General features: G+C 35.8%; 1 pseudogene; it reads right to left on the bottom strand.

The window, feature by feature from the left end:
- Positions 1-11,570: 11,570 nt before the first annotated feature.
- LOC131394172 (olfactory receptor 7A5-like) lies at positions 11,571-12,492 on the bottom strand (annotated as a pseudogene).
- Positions 12,493-13,081: the final 589 nt, after the last annotated feature.

Below are 13,081 nucleotides of genomic sequence, written 5' to 3'. Positions count from 1 at the left end.
TTTCTGATTTTCTTCCTATAGTTGATTTCTAGTTTCATACTGTTGTGGTCAGAAAAGATGCTTGGTATTATTTCAATCTTCTTAAATTTATGGAGACTTGTTTTGTGGCCTAATATGTGATCAATCCTGGAGAATGGTCCATGTGCATTTGAAAAGAACCTGTATTCTTCGGTTTTGGGATGGAATGCTCTTTATATATCTACTAGGTCCATCTGTTCTAGTGTATCATTTAAGGCCAATGTTTCCTTATTAATCTTCTGTTTGGATGATCTATCCGTTGGTGTAAGTGGAGTGTTAAAGTCCCCTACTATTATTGTGTTACTGTCTATTTCTGTTTTTATGTCTGTTAATAATTGCTTTATCTATTTAGGTGCACCTACATTGGGTGCGTAGATATTTACAAGTGTTATATCCTCTTGTTGGATTGTTCCCTTGATCATTATGTAATGCCCTTCTTTGTCTCTTTTTACAGTTTTTGTTTTAAAGTCTATTTTGTCTGATATGAGTACTGCTACCCCAGCTTTCTTTTCATTGCCATTTGCATGGAGTGTCTTTTTCCATCCCTTCACTAAAAAGTTAAACTCTTAGAAGCAGAAAGTTCCTGGTGGTTACCAGATGCTGGAGCTAGAGGAAAAGGGGAAATCTTTATCAAAGAGTATAAAGTTTCAATTATGCAGAATGAATAAGTTCTTGTGATCCAGTGTACAGCAAGGCGACTGTGTTCAATATTACTGTATTGTATACTTAAAATTTTCTCAGAAAGGAGATCTCAATTGTTCTCACCAAAAAAGAAAATAAACAGTGGCCAGTCCCATTGCCCAGTGGTTAAGTTCAGCGTGCTCCATTTTGGTGGCCTGGGTTTGGTTCTCGGGTGCGGATCTACACCACTTCCTACTGGCCATGCTCTGGTGGCATCCCACGTGCAAAATAGGGGAAGAGTGGCATACATATTAGCTCAGTGTGAATCTTCCTCAAGCAAAAAGAGGAAGATTGGCAACAGATGTTAGCTCAGGGTGAATCTTCCTCAGCAGAAAAAAAAAAAGAAAAAAAGAAATAAAATAAACTATGTGAGGTGATGAGTATGTTAATTTCCTTAATTTTGGTAATCATTTTGCAATAAGTTCATATATCAAAGCATCATGTTGTACAACTTAAATATATATGATTTTTATTTGTCAATTATACCTCAATAAAGCTGGAAAAAATTATAGGGCTGCAAATTTTCTATGTCATTTTTTGGATGTTAATTGTGGTGAATCATGGTTTCTAAGAAATTTGTCTATTTCATCTAAATTTGCAAATTTATTAAAATAAAGTATAATGTCACCCTAAAAATAAACTTTTATTCTAAGGTAATGTACATTTTGAAATGTGTGCCTATCATGCATACTAGTTAATGAATTATCACAACATGAACATAAATAAGCAACACTCTTGTCAGGAAAAGAACAAGGGCATTACCCAAGAAGCCCCTCCTAATTCCTTCTCTTAACTCGTACTCTATCCTTTTTCACAAAAGCCACCACTATTCTGATTTCTAAGCCCATAGATTATGTTGCCTATTTTTGAAACTTTTATAATTGGATGTCTCTTCTGTCTCTGGTTTCTTTTACTCAATGTTATGTTTTTGAAAGTCATCCATGTGTTAGCATGTAACCGTAATTTGTTCTTTTATTTTCATTTATTTTATTGAGGTCATAATTGTTTATAACATTGTGTAATTTCAGGAGTACATTATTATTTATCAGTTTCTGTAGAGGCTGCATTGTGCTCAACACCAGTAGTCTAATTTTTATCCATCACCATATATATGTGCCCCTTTAGGCCTTTCATCCACCCCCTAACCCCCTTCCCCTCTTGTAACCACTAATCTGTTCTCTTTATCCACGTGTTTGTTTATCTTCCACATATGAGTGAAATGATGCAGTCTTTCTCTATCTAGCTTATTTTGTTTAACATCATATCCTCAAGGTCCATCCATATTGTTGCAAATGGGATGATATTGTCTTTTTTATGGCTGAGTAGTATTCCATTGTATATATATACAACATGTTCTTTATCTGTTCATCCGTAGAAGGGCACTTGGGTTGCTTCCATGTCTTGTCTATCGTGAATAATGTTGCAATGAACATATGGGTGCATAAATCTCTTTGAATTGTTGACTTCAAGTTTTTCGGATAAACACCCAGTAGTGAGAAAGATGGATCATATGGTATTTCTATTCTTAATTTTTTGAGAAATCTCCATTCTGTTTTCCATAGAGGTTGCACCAGTTTGCATTCCCACCAGCAGTGTACGAGGGCTCCCTTTTCTCCACATCCTCTCCAACATTTATTACGTCATCTTGTTAATTATAGCCATTCTAACAGGTGTAAGGTGATATCGCATTGTAATTTTGATTTGCATTTCCCTAATAATTAGTGATGTTGAACATCTTTTCATGTGCCTCTTGGCCATCTCTATATCTTCTTTGGAAAAATGTCTGTTCATATCCTCTGACCATTTTTTGATTGGGTTGTTTGTTTTTTTCTTGTTGAGTTGTATGAGTTCTTTATATATTTTGGAGATTAACCTCTTGCCAGATATAGGATTTACAAATATTTTGTCACAATTTGTGGGTTGTCTTTTCATTTTGTTCATTGTTCCCTTTGCTTTGCAGAAGCTCATTAGTCTGATGTAGTCCCATTTGTTTATTTTTTCTTTTGTTTCCCTTGCCTGAGTAGACATGGTAGTAAAAAAGATGCTGCTAAGACCAATGTCAAAGAGTTTACTGCCTATATTTTCTTCCAGGAGTTTTATGGTTTCAGGTCTTAGATTCAAGTCTTTAATCCATTTTGAGTTAATTTTTGTATATGGTGTAATATAATGGTCTACTTTCGTTTTCTTGCATGTGATTGTCCAGTTTTCCCAACACCATTTGTTGAACTGAAACTGTCACTATTTGCAGATGACATGATTTTATATATAGAAAACCCTAAAGAATCCACCAAAAAACTTTTAGAAGTAATAAGAGAATACAGTAAAGTTGCAGGATACAAAATCAACACACAAAATTCAGTTACATATCTATACACTAACAACGAAGTAACAGAAAGAGAAATTAAGAATACAATCCCATTTGCAATTGCAACAAAAGGAATAAAATACTTAGGAATAAACTTAACCAAAGAAGTGAAAGATCTGTACACTGGAAACTATAAAATATTGCTGAAAGAAATTGAAGAAGACACAAAGAATTGGAAAGATATTCCGTGCTCTTGGATTGCAAGAATTAACATAGTTAAGATATCCATACTTCCTAAAGCAATCTATAGATTCAATGCAATCCCTATCAAAGTTCCAACAACATTTTTCATAGAAATAGAACAAAGAATCTTAAAATTTATATGGAACAACAAAACATCCTGAATAACTAAAGGAATACTGAGAAAAATGAACAAAGCTGGAGCTATCACACTCCCTGATTTCAAAATATACTACAAAGCTATAGTAAGAAAAACAGCATGGTACTGGCACAAAAACAGACACACAGATCAATGGAATAGAATTGAAAGCCCAGAAATAAACCTACACATCTATGGACAGCTAGTCTTTGACAAAGGAGACTAGAGCGTACAATGGAGAAAGGAAAGTCTCCTCAACAAATGGTGTTGGGAAAACTGGACAATCACATGCAAAAAAGTGAAAGTAGGCAGCTTGCCCTATGTTCACATTTTACATAACTGTGATGTATTTGTCAATAATAGGAAATTAACATTGATTAAAACCATAAGAAGTATATTACTACTAACTAAACTCTAGATTTTATTTGGATTTTACAATTTTTTTCCCACTAATGTCCTTTTTCTGTTCCAGAATCAAAACCCAGAAACTACACTGCATTTAGGGCTTTTTGTGGTTTTGATTTGCATTTTTCTGGTGACTAATGATGTTGCACATCTTTTCACACACATATTGATGATTTGCATGTCCTACTATGTGAACTTAAAGCTCTCCCTTTGGTTGTATTTCTTTTGCCTTTATGGGAGGGTTTTTTTTTTTTGTATATTCTGGAGTCTTTTGTAGGATATTGATATTGAAACTATCTTCTCATTCTCACTCTCTCAATGGTGTCTTTTGATGAATAGAAGAAATTCTTCATCTTAATAAACCCCAATTTAGTAACATTTCCTTTGGTGGTTATATCTTTTTTTAAAAACAGCTTTACTGAGGTATAATTGACATTCAATAAACTGCACATATTTAAAATATACAATTTGAGAATTTTTTCTTACTATCTTAACACTTAAATGTACAGTTTAGTAGTGTTATTTATACTTACATTGTTGTGCAATGGATCTTCAGAAATTTTCCATCTTGCAAAACTGAAACTCTATACCCAGTAAGCGACAACTTCCCTTTACCCTCTCTCCCCATTCCCTGGTAACCACCATTCTACTTTCTGTTTCTATGAATTTGACTACTTCAGATATCATGTATGTGAGATCATGCAGCATTTATCTTTTTGTAACTGGCTTATTTCATCCGTGTTTCAGCATGTGACAGAATTTCCTTCCTTTTTAAGGCTAAATAATACTTCATTGTATTTTTATATCTCATTTTCCTTATCCATTCATCCACTTACGGACACTTGGGTTGCTTCCACCTTTTGACTATGGTGAATAATGTTACTGTGAAAATGGGCATGCAGAAATCTCTTCAAAATCCTGCATTCAATTCTTTTGGATGTATATCCAGAATTGGGATTGCTGGATCATATGGTAATTCTATTTTTAATATTTTGAGGAATTGTCATACTTTTTTTCATAGTGGCTGTATCCTTTTACATTCCCAGCAACAGTGCACAAGAGTTCCAATTTCTCTACATCCTCGCCAAGGATGTATGAGGTGATATCTCCCTGCAGTTTTGATTTGCATTTATCTGATATTTAATGATATTGAGCATCTTTTCACATGTTTGTTGGTCATTTGTATATTGTTTTTGGAAGACTGTCTATTCAAGTCGTCTGTCCATTTTGAATTAGGTTATTATTCTTTTTTGTTGTTAAGTCGTTAGAGTTCTTTTTATATTCTGGATATTAACTCCTTACCAGATATATGATTTGCAAATATTTTCTCCCAATTCATAGGTTGCTTTTTTCACTCTGTTGATTGTGTCCTTTGATACACAGAAGTTTTTAAGTTTGATGTAGTCCAACTTATCTGTTTTTTTTCTTTTGTTGCTTGTGCTTTTGGTGTCATATCCAAGAAATCATTACAATGAATAATGTCACAAAGATTTTTATGTGTGTTTTATTCTATGAGTTTTAGTTCTTATGTTTAGGTCAGTGATCACTTTGGAGTTAATTTTTGTGTATGGTGTAAGGTAAGGGTTCCTTCACCTGTAGATATCCTGTTTTCCCCAAACCATTGGTTGAACAGACTGTTCCTTCCAAATTGAGTGGTTTTGGCACTCTTGTTGAAGATCATTTGACCATATATCTGTGGGTTTATTTATGAGCTTTCTATTCTGTTCCTTTGTTCTATATATCTGTCTTTATGCCAATACCATGCTGTTTTTATTATTGTAACTTTGTAATATGTTTTGAAATTAGTAAATATGAGACCTCCAACTTTGTTTTTCCTTTTCAAGATTGCTTTGCAATAGTATACATCAACATTCACTCTTGATATTGTACATTCTATGTGCTTTGACAAATGTATAATGACATGTGTCCAACAATATTGCATGATATGGAATCGTTTCACTGTCTTAAAAATCCTTCATGTTCTGCTTATTCATCCACCCCCCTTCCTTTAACCACTGGCAACTACTTATTTTCCACTGTTTTCATAGTTTTCCCTTTTCCAGAATGTCACATGGTTGGAATAATAGAGTATGTGGCCTCTTCAGTTTGGCTTCTTTCTCTTAGGAATAAGCATTTAAGGTTTCTCCATTTATTTTCATTTCCTAGTAGCTTATTTCTTTTTAGTATTAAGTAATATCCCATTGTCTTGATATACTACAGTTTATTTATCCATTCATCTACCAAGGACATCTTGGCTGCTTTCAAGTGTTGGCAGTTATGAATAAAGCTGTTATAAATATGTGTGTGCAGGTTTTTGGGTGGATTTAAGTTTTCAAGTTATTTGGGTAATTATAATGGAGCATGATTGCTGGGACATATGGTATGAGTACATTTACAGAAACTACCAAACTGTCCTCCAAAGTGGCTGCAATAGTTTGCATTCCCACCAACAACGAATCAGAGGTGTTGTTGCTCCACGTCTTCACCAGCATTGGGTGTTGTCAGTGTTTTGGGTTTTTGCCATTCTAATAGGTTTGTAGTGGAATCTCATTGTTTTAATTTGCAATTCCCTAATGACATATAATATTGAAAGTCTTTTCATATACTTATTTGCCATCTGTGTATATTCTTTATGTGGTATCTGTTCAGATCCTTTTCCCATTTTCTTTTTGAGGAAGATTGGCCCTGTCCTAACATCTGTTGCCAATATTCCTTTTTCCCTTTTTTCTCCCCAAAGCCCAAGTACATAGTGTATCATAGTTGTAGAGTTGTAGCTCTTCTACATGGGACTCCGCCTCAGCATGGCTTGATGAGTGGTGACTAGGTCTGTGCCCAGGATCCAAACTGGCAAACTCCAGGCCACCGAAGCAGAACGCACAAACTTAACCACTACACCACTAGGCCGCTTTGTCCATTTTGAAATTGAGTTTTTGTTTTCTTATTGTTGAGCTTTAAGAGTTCTTTCTATATTTTGGACAATAGTCCTTTATTAGACATGTCTTTTGCAAATATTTTCTCCTAGTCTGGGGCTTGTTGTGACACTTATTTTTAAGCCATAATGGTAAGAAACAACTATTTTAGTGTTTAAAATCAAAGCTTGACCAATGTACTAGATAACAATAGAATGAAAAATTGGAAGAGAGAGATTGGAGGGAGATCTTGTTTGGAAGGTAAATGCAGGTGTTGAATAATTTCAGAGCTGTGTTGCAAAGAAATGCACTTAAGTGCAAGTGTTGATTTTAAAGTCAACCATTAAGAGAGTAGAAGTAGATTCCATATATTTAAAACCAAACACAGGGCCGGCCCCCTGGCTTAGCGGTTAAGTGCACGCGCTCCGCTACTGGTGGCCCGGCTTCGGATTCCGGGCGCGCACCAACGCACCGCTTCTCCGGCCATGCTGAGGTGGTGTCCCATATACAGCAACTAGAAGGATGTGCAACTATGACATACAACTATCTACTGGGGCTTTGGGGAAAAAAATGGAGGAGGATTGGCAATAGATGTTAGCTCAGAGCCAGTCTTCCTCAGCAAAAAGAGGAGGATTAGCATGGATGTTAGCTCAGGGCTGGTCTTCCTCACAAATAAATAAATAAATAAATAAATAAAATAAAACCAAACAGAAAAGAAGAAAACGTAAAAAACATGGTAAACAGATAAAACAAGATGGTAGTTATATTAGTAATCACAAAAATTAAACACAATATGCATACTCAAAGCATCAACTCTCAGAATGAATTTTTTGAAAAATCTCTTTTTAAAACTATAAATAGAAAGAAAAGAAAATGAGACAAAAGTTTGAAAATGAAAGGAGAGGAAAATATACCAGAGGAATATTAAATAAAAGAAAGTTAGGGAGCTATATTAATATCTGATAATATAAAATTTAAGTTGAAATGCAATGGATACAGCAGGACACTAAAGATAAAAGGAACAAACTGTCAAGTAGAAATAAGAATCATGAATCTGTAGGCACCTAACAGCTGAAAAGGAGAAAAGAAATCTCTTACATCTAGGAACTAGTTTGGTGCTAACAAGTAGGCCTTGATGTTCTTCTGTTGAATATAAATGATTTCACAGAACATCAGTATTAGACAAGGTCACTCTGACCATGATGGATCAAGACAAAAGTAACACCACTCTGTAATCATGTGTCAGCACAGACAAAGCAGAAACATTTGGTCAAGTGTCAAAAAGGGCCAAACATCGCCCTTTACTAGTTAACATGAGTGACTGCTGCTTTCTTACCAAATAGAGCTTTAGACTCACTCTAATCTTCCTTCTCTTAGATAAGATTTATTAGGATACCAAATCAGAATTTTCTCTGCTTTCTGGCAGCATCCAATCTGGAGCTTCTCCCAAATTCCCAACAAAAGCCCAATCTTATAATAAGTTCTTTCTAACACCCTCTCACTGAGCCACCCTAAGGTTTCCCATGGCATGCACTCTCTGTCACTGCAACAAGGAAGAAACCCAATTTGTCAAACCACAGGTGTCTTCCTCACGTTCTTTGCCTAAAGGGCATTGGCATGACACAGCCTCAAAATAAATAGACCATAAAGTAACAGAATCACAAGGCAAAAGTGACAAATACATACTTTCATGAGAAACTTTTAAAAAAATTTATCAGAAAGTGAGAGTTTAAGCAGTAAAAAAGTTAGAAAATATATAAATATTTGAACAACACACTTAACAAAATTGACCTTATTCACACAGATATGTAGAGCCAAATCCACCAACTAGAAGACACAAATTACTTTTGTATGTGTATGAAGCACTTACAAATTTTTGACAAATACAAAGTAGGTTCACACATATACCAAGGAACTTATAGGCTTGTCACAATAAAATAAAATAAGAAGTTAACATTTAAAAGATGGCAAAAAACTTCATATATTTAGGAAAAAAACTGATCAACAAAACTCCTAAGTAACTCATGGGTCAAATAGAAAATTGCAATGAAAAGTTTTAAAAATATTTCGAATAGAATTATAGGGAACCTGTTACATTTAATCACTTGTTTGATTTAACTGTAATGATAGAGATAATATATCTTAAATTTATATATTCAAAGAACAGAACAATTGAAATAAGCATTCAATGAAGAGCTAGTAGAAAAAAGAGTAAATCCAAAGAAAAGACATAATTAAGATGAAAGCGATGAGAAAAAAATCATCAAAATAGAAAAGAAGAAAACAATGAAGGCCCTCAATAAAACAAATATAGTAGACATACTTGTTAAAACTGATAAAAAAAAAAAAACAGAGATGAAGCACAAATTCACCTTGAAGACTCCAAGAACCAAGCATCACAACTAGACTTGAGCAAGTGCAGGCTGCAGAGGATCCTTAATCTCCCTCCAGAATTTTGTATTCTTGAACTGTCATGTGATTATTTCTATCAATGGTGTAAGGAGAGTTCAAGCGTTTCTGTCTGTGCCCCTGGAGTTAATAAAGTGCCTAAAACATGCTCTATCTCCTGCCACACTTTGTTCCCAAACCAATTATTTGGATGCTCTTGCTCATGGCATTTCTGCTTACACTCATTGTGCTTCTTCTTAGATAAGTGATGAAGATGGAAGCTCTGCCACAAGGAAGACAGAGTCATACATGAAGTCTCTGGTGGATGTCATTTTGTTTCCTTCAAGCCACCTTTGAATGGGTCTAGGGGAAATACCTACAATTTCAGTGACTGAAGGGATTGAGTTCTCATGATGTGTCATTAAAGAAATTGCTTTACTATCATTATTGTCTGAAATTTAGTGTTATAAAGATCAGGAAGAAAAATAGAGTACTTCTTTGTCAATTGACCATTAGGGACAACTTAGGAGCCTGGTATGGGCCTCCCATTCTTCTGGGCTCTGTCTTCCTAGGAGCTCTTCTTTCCTTGGTGGTAGAATCCAGAGAGCAGGGCATATCTTGAGGGTGGCCCCTCTAGCTCTGCAAGCAGTTCCATCACTAAACTAAAGTACTCATTTGGACAAAGTCTGCTGAGATTTCAGAGCTTTGACTCAGGGACAAGGAAACATCTCTGATCAGAACCAACTCCACACACAGCCATCCCTAAATGTTACCAAGGCTTCTGTTCTGATTATGATGGTGGGCACCAGAGCAGAGAAGAGGTCCTGCAGTTAAGAGCATCAGGAGGGAGGCTTATTTTCTGGTGCACATGTTCTTTCTGGGCTTCCACATATTTGTCGGGATAACATGGACACAGAATACAGTCATTACCTTCACAAGTTTTAGTCCAGCGGGAGGCAAATGAACATCATGAACCAATCATGACTTTGGTTGTTATGTAAGTTGTACAATTTATGTAACATCTTGTGCGCGCGCGTGTGTGTGTGTGTGTGTGTCTGTGCGAGAGAGAGAGACACTCTCAGGAATTTCTCTTACCAATCATAAAGTCAGCTTGAGAAACAAAATTTATGTCAGAAAATTACTTGGTGAAAATTCAGTGCAAAGAGGAAGAACTGAATTTATATAAAACTATCATCCAAATAATAAAATCTTGTGAACCTTCTTTACAAAGAAAGAATAATATGTCGTGCTATAATAGTATGAGAGGGAGGAACAATATTTCTGGATAAGAGTCAATTAAGCTGGATCTTGAGATCCAAACCATGCCATGAACCATGAGGATCAGGACTGACTCAGTCTCACAGTTGGCTCCCATCAAGAAGGCCTCATCACACAAGTCCTTCTTCCTCTGTATCAGTAACCACTCCTTTCACTTATGTCTTCAGGTCTGTAGCTGATAAGGGTCACCACTGTTACTAAAAGCCAAATACTGCATGATCTCTGGTACTTTCCATACACCATGCTCAAAATCTCAAAACTAGTTCCTCTATTAAACTTTCCTCAAATTACCTAAATTAAACACACCATCTTTTCTCTATAATAATTTTTATTGACATAAGGGAAAGATAATAAGCATATGGAATAATGGAAATAGTGTCTTTGAGGTATATACAGCATATTTATTTGAAGGGGTTAACTAGCTATCTACATAAGGGGGAAGAGAGATTGAGACAATGATATAAATGAAGATGTATTAGAATATAGGCTATGGGGGAAGTGGTGGATGTGAATAACAGGTTGGCAGTGCACAGAGTGATACTATAAGAGGAACAAAGAAAAGATCTTGGGATAATAGGACAGAGAGAGTGGTGGAGGTGGAGGAGGTGGCTAAGGAGAAGTGGCCAAAGAAATAGAGAACTAAAGACTATATTTTCATGGAATCCAATTTTAAGCCAAAAGTGAACAGTTTTAAGTAATGAGAGCAAATTTGTAAATGCCACAAGGAGATAAAGTATAAGAAAGAATGAGATGTGATCACTGACTTTGATAATGCACAGGTGTTCATGTCTTTAGCAAAGCATTATCAGTAGACTGGGTGGGAGTTCAATTGCCCTGCACTGGAAGGCTAATGGTAGGTGAGATCTTCCATTGGGAATGCTCTAGGCAGCAGGAGACAGAAAACACAAATCAAACAGATTTAAGCAAAGGGCATTTATTGGTTAAGTGTTTTCTGCACTAAAACTTAAGTAACGCAGTCAGAGAGGGAAAAATGTTTTCAAAGAAAATTCTGAAGCAGAAATTGCTTAAAATGTAAGAGAATTAAAATCAATGATATATTACCTCCAGGAATAAAGTTCATTGCAGCTTATCTTTTCCTGAGCTAATAAAAGAACCACAATTAGGGCCTCCCAGAGTTTTGAGCCCTGTGATTTATGAGAATTCTCCAAATCTGAGACAAACATTCCTGTCACATAGAGGATGTTTCTCATCTGAAGAGTTTTTTCAAGGTCTGTTTCAAGTCTTTGTTTCTAAGGCTGTAGATAAAGGGATTCAGCATGGGTGTGACCACAGTGTATGTCACCGAGGCTACTGCACTGGCCCTGGAGTTTGGGGCAGCAGCAGAACTGAGATAACCCCAAACCTTGTCCCATAGAACAGGGAGACAACTGAGAGGTGAGACCCACAAGTAGAAAATGCTTTATACTTGCCTTCAGCCGATGAAATTTTCAAAATTGAAGATACAATCTTAAAGTAAGAGAAAAGGATCCCAGTGACTGGAATAACACCTATAAGTCCAGTTGCAAAATATATCACTATATGATTGAGGAAAGTATCAAAACAGGCAAGTTGGACCAGCTGATTAAGTTCACAGAAAATGTGGGGGATTTTCAAGTCTGGACAGAAGGACTGTCATAACACCATTAAGCTTTGCAACAAAGAATGCAGGACAGTCATGGTCCAGGATGCCAGAAGCAGGAGGAGACAGAGCCGAGGGTTCATGGTGGCTGTGTAATGGAGGAGGTGACAGAAGGCCACAAACCGGTCACAGGCCACTACAGTCAGGAGGAAGTTGTCCAACTCTCCAAAAAGCAAGAAAAAAAATAAATCTGGGAGATGCAACCCACATAAGTGATGATTTTGCTTTGAGTCTGGATGTTCACTAGCATCTTTGGGACAGTAGTGGAGGTGACACAGATGTCTATTGAGGACAAGTTGGTAAGGAAGAAGTACATGGGGGTCTGAAGATGGGAGTCTGATATGATGGCCAAGATAATGAGGAGAGTCCCAAACACAGTGATCAGGTACATTGATAGGAACAGCCCAGAGAGGAGAGGCTGCAGCTCTGCCTCCTCTGAAAATCCAAGGAGGATAAATTCTGAAAGCTGTGTTTGGTTTCCTGGTTCCATGTGGCTGGTGTGACTGCCATAAAAGGGGAAAAAGACAACAATTATTTAGTGAAAAAGCAGTTATCAGCAACGTAACAGAAATGCTGTTGTTTGTATTTTACACTTAACTAATTACTAATTCCCATATTTTATCTATAGATCTACTGCTTTTTTGTGATTATAGAAAGGATATCAAATGCTCCATTTTTCTCCTATTATTTTATCAACAAATATTTTTAAGCATTTACTATGTACCAAGCATTATTAATGGTAGTGGAAATCCATGTCTGAACCATCAGAAAAAAAATCCTTGCCCTGAAGGAAGTTATATTTAAGCATATTTGTTGGGGGTGGGAGAGAGAGTATTCATAAATCAATGACTGATGTATCATGTGGTGATAAACATTTTCAGGTGAGATGATACTAGTTATGGAGGTTAGAGAAAAGGAAAACAAAATTGACAAAACCTTAGCTAGACTAAGAAAAATAAAAAATGCTTCAAATTAATAAAAGTATAAATGAAATCGAAGACATTATAATTGATACTACAGAAATACAAAGGATCATGAAACCACTATGAACAATTATATACCAACAAATTAGATAATTT

Source organism: Diceros bicornis, chromosome 30 (assembly GCF_020826845.1).
Source record: "Diceros bicornis minor isolate mBicDic1 chromosome 30, mDicBic1.mat.cur, whole genome shotgun sequence".
Lineage (NCBI taxonomy): Eukaryota > Metazoa > Chordata > Mammalia > Perissodactyla > Rhinocerotidae > Diceros > Diceros bicornis.
This window is presented reverse-complemented; position numbering and strand designations above follow the sequence as displayed.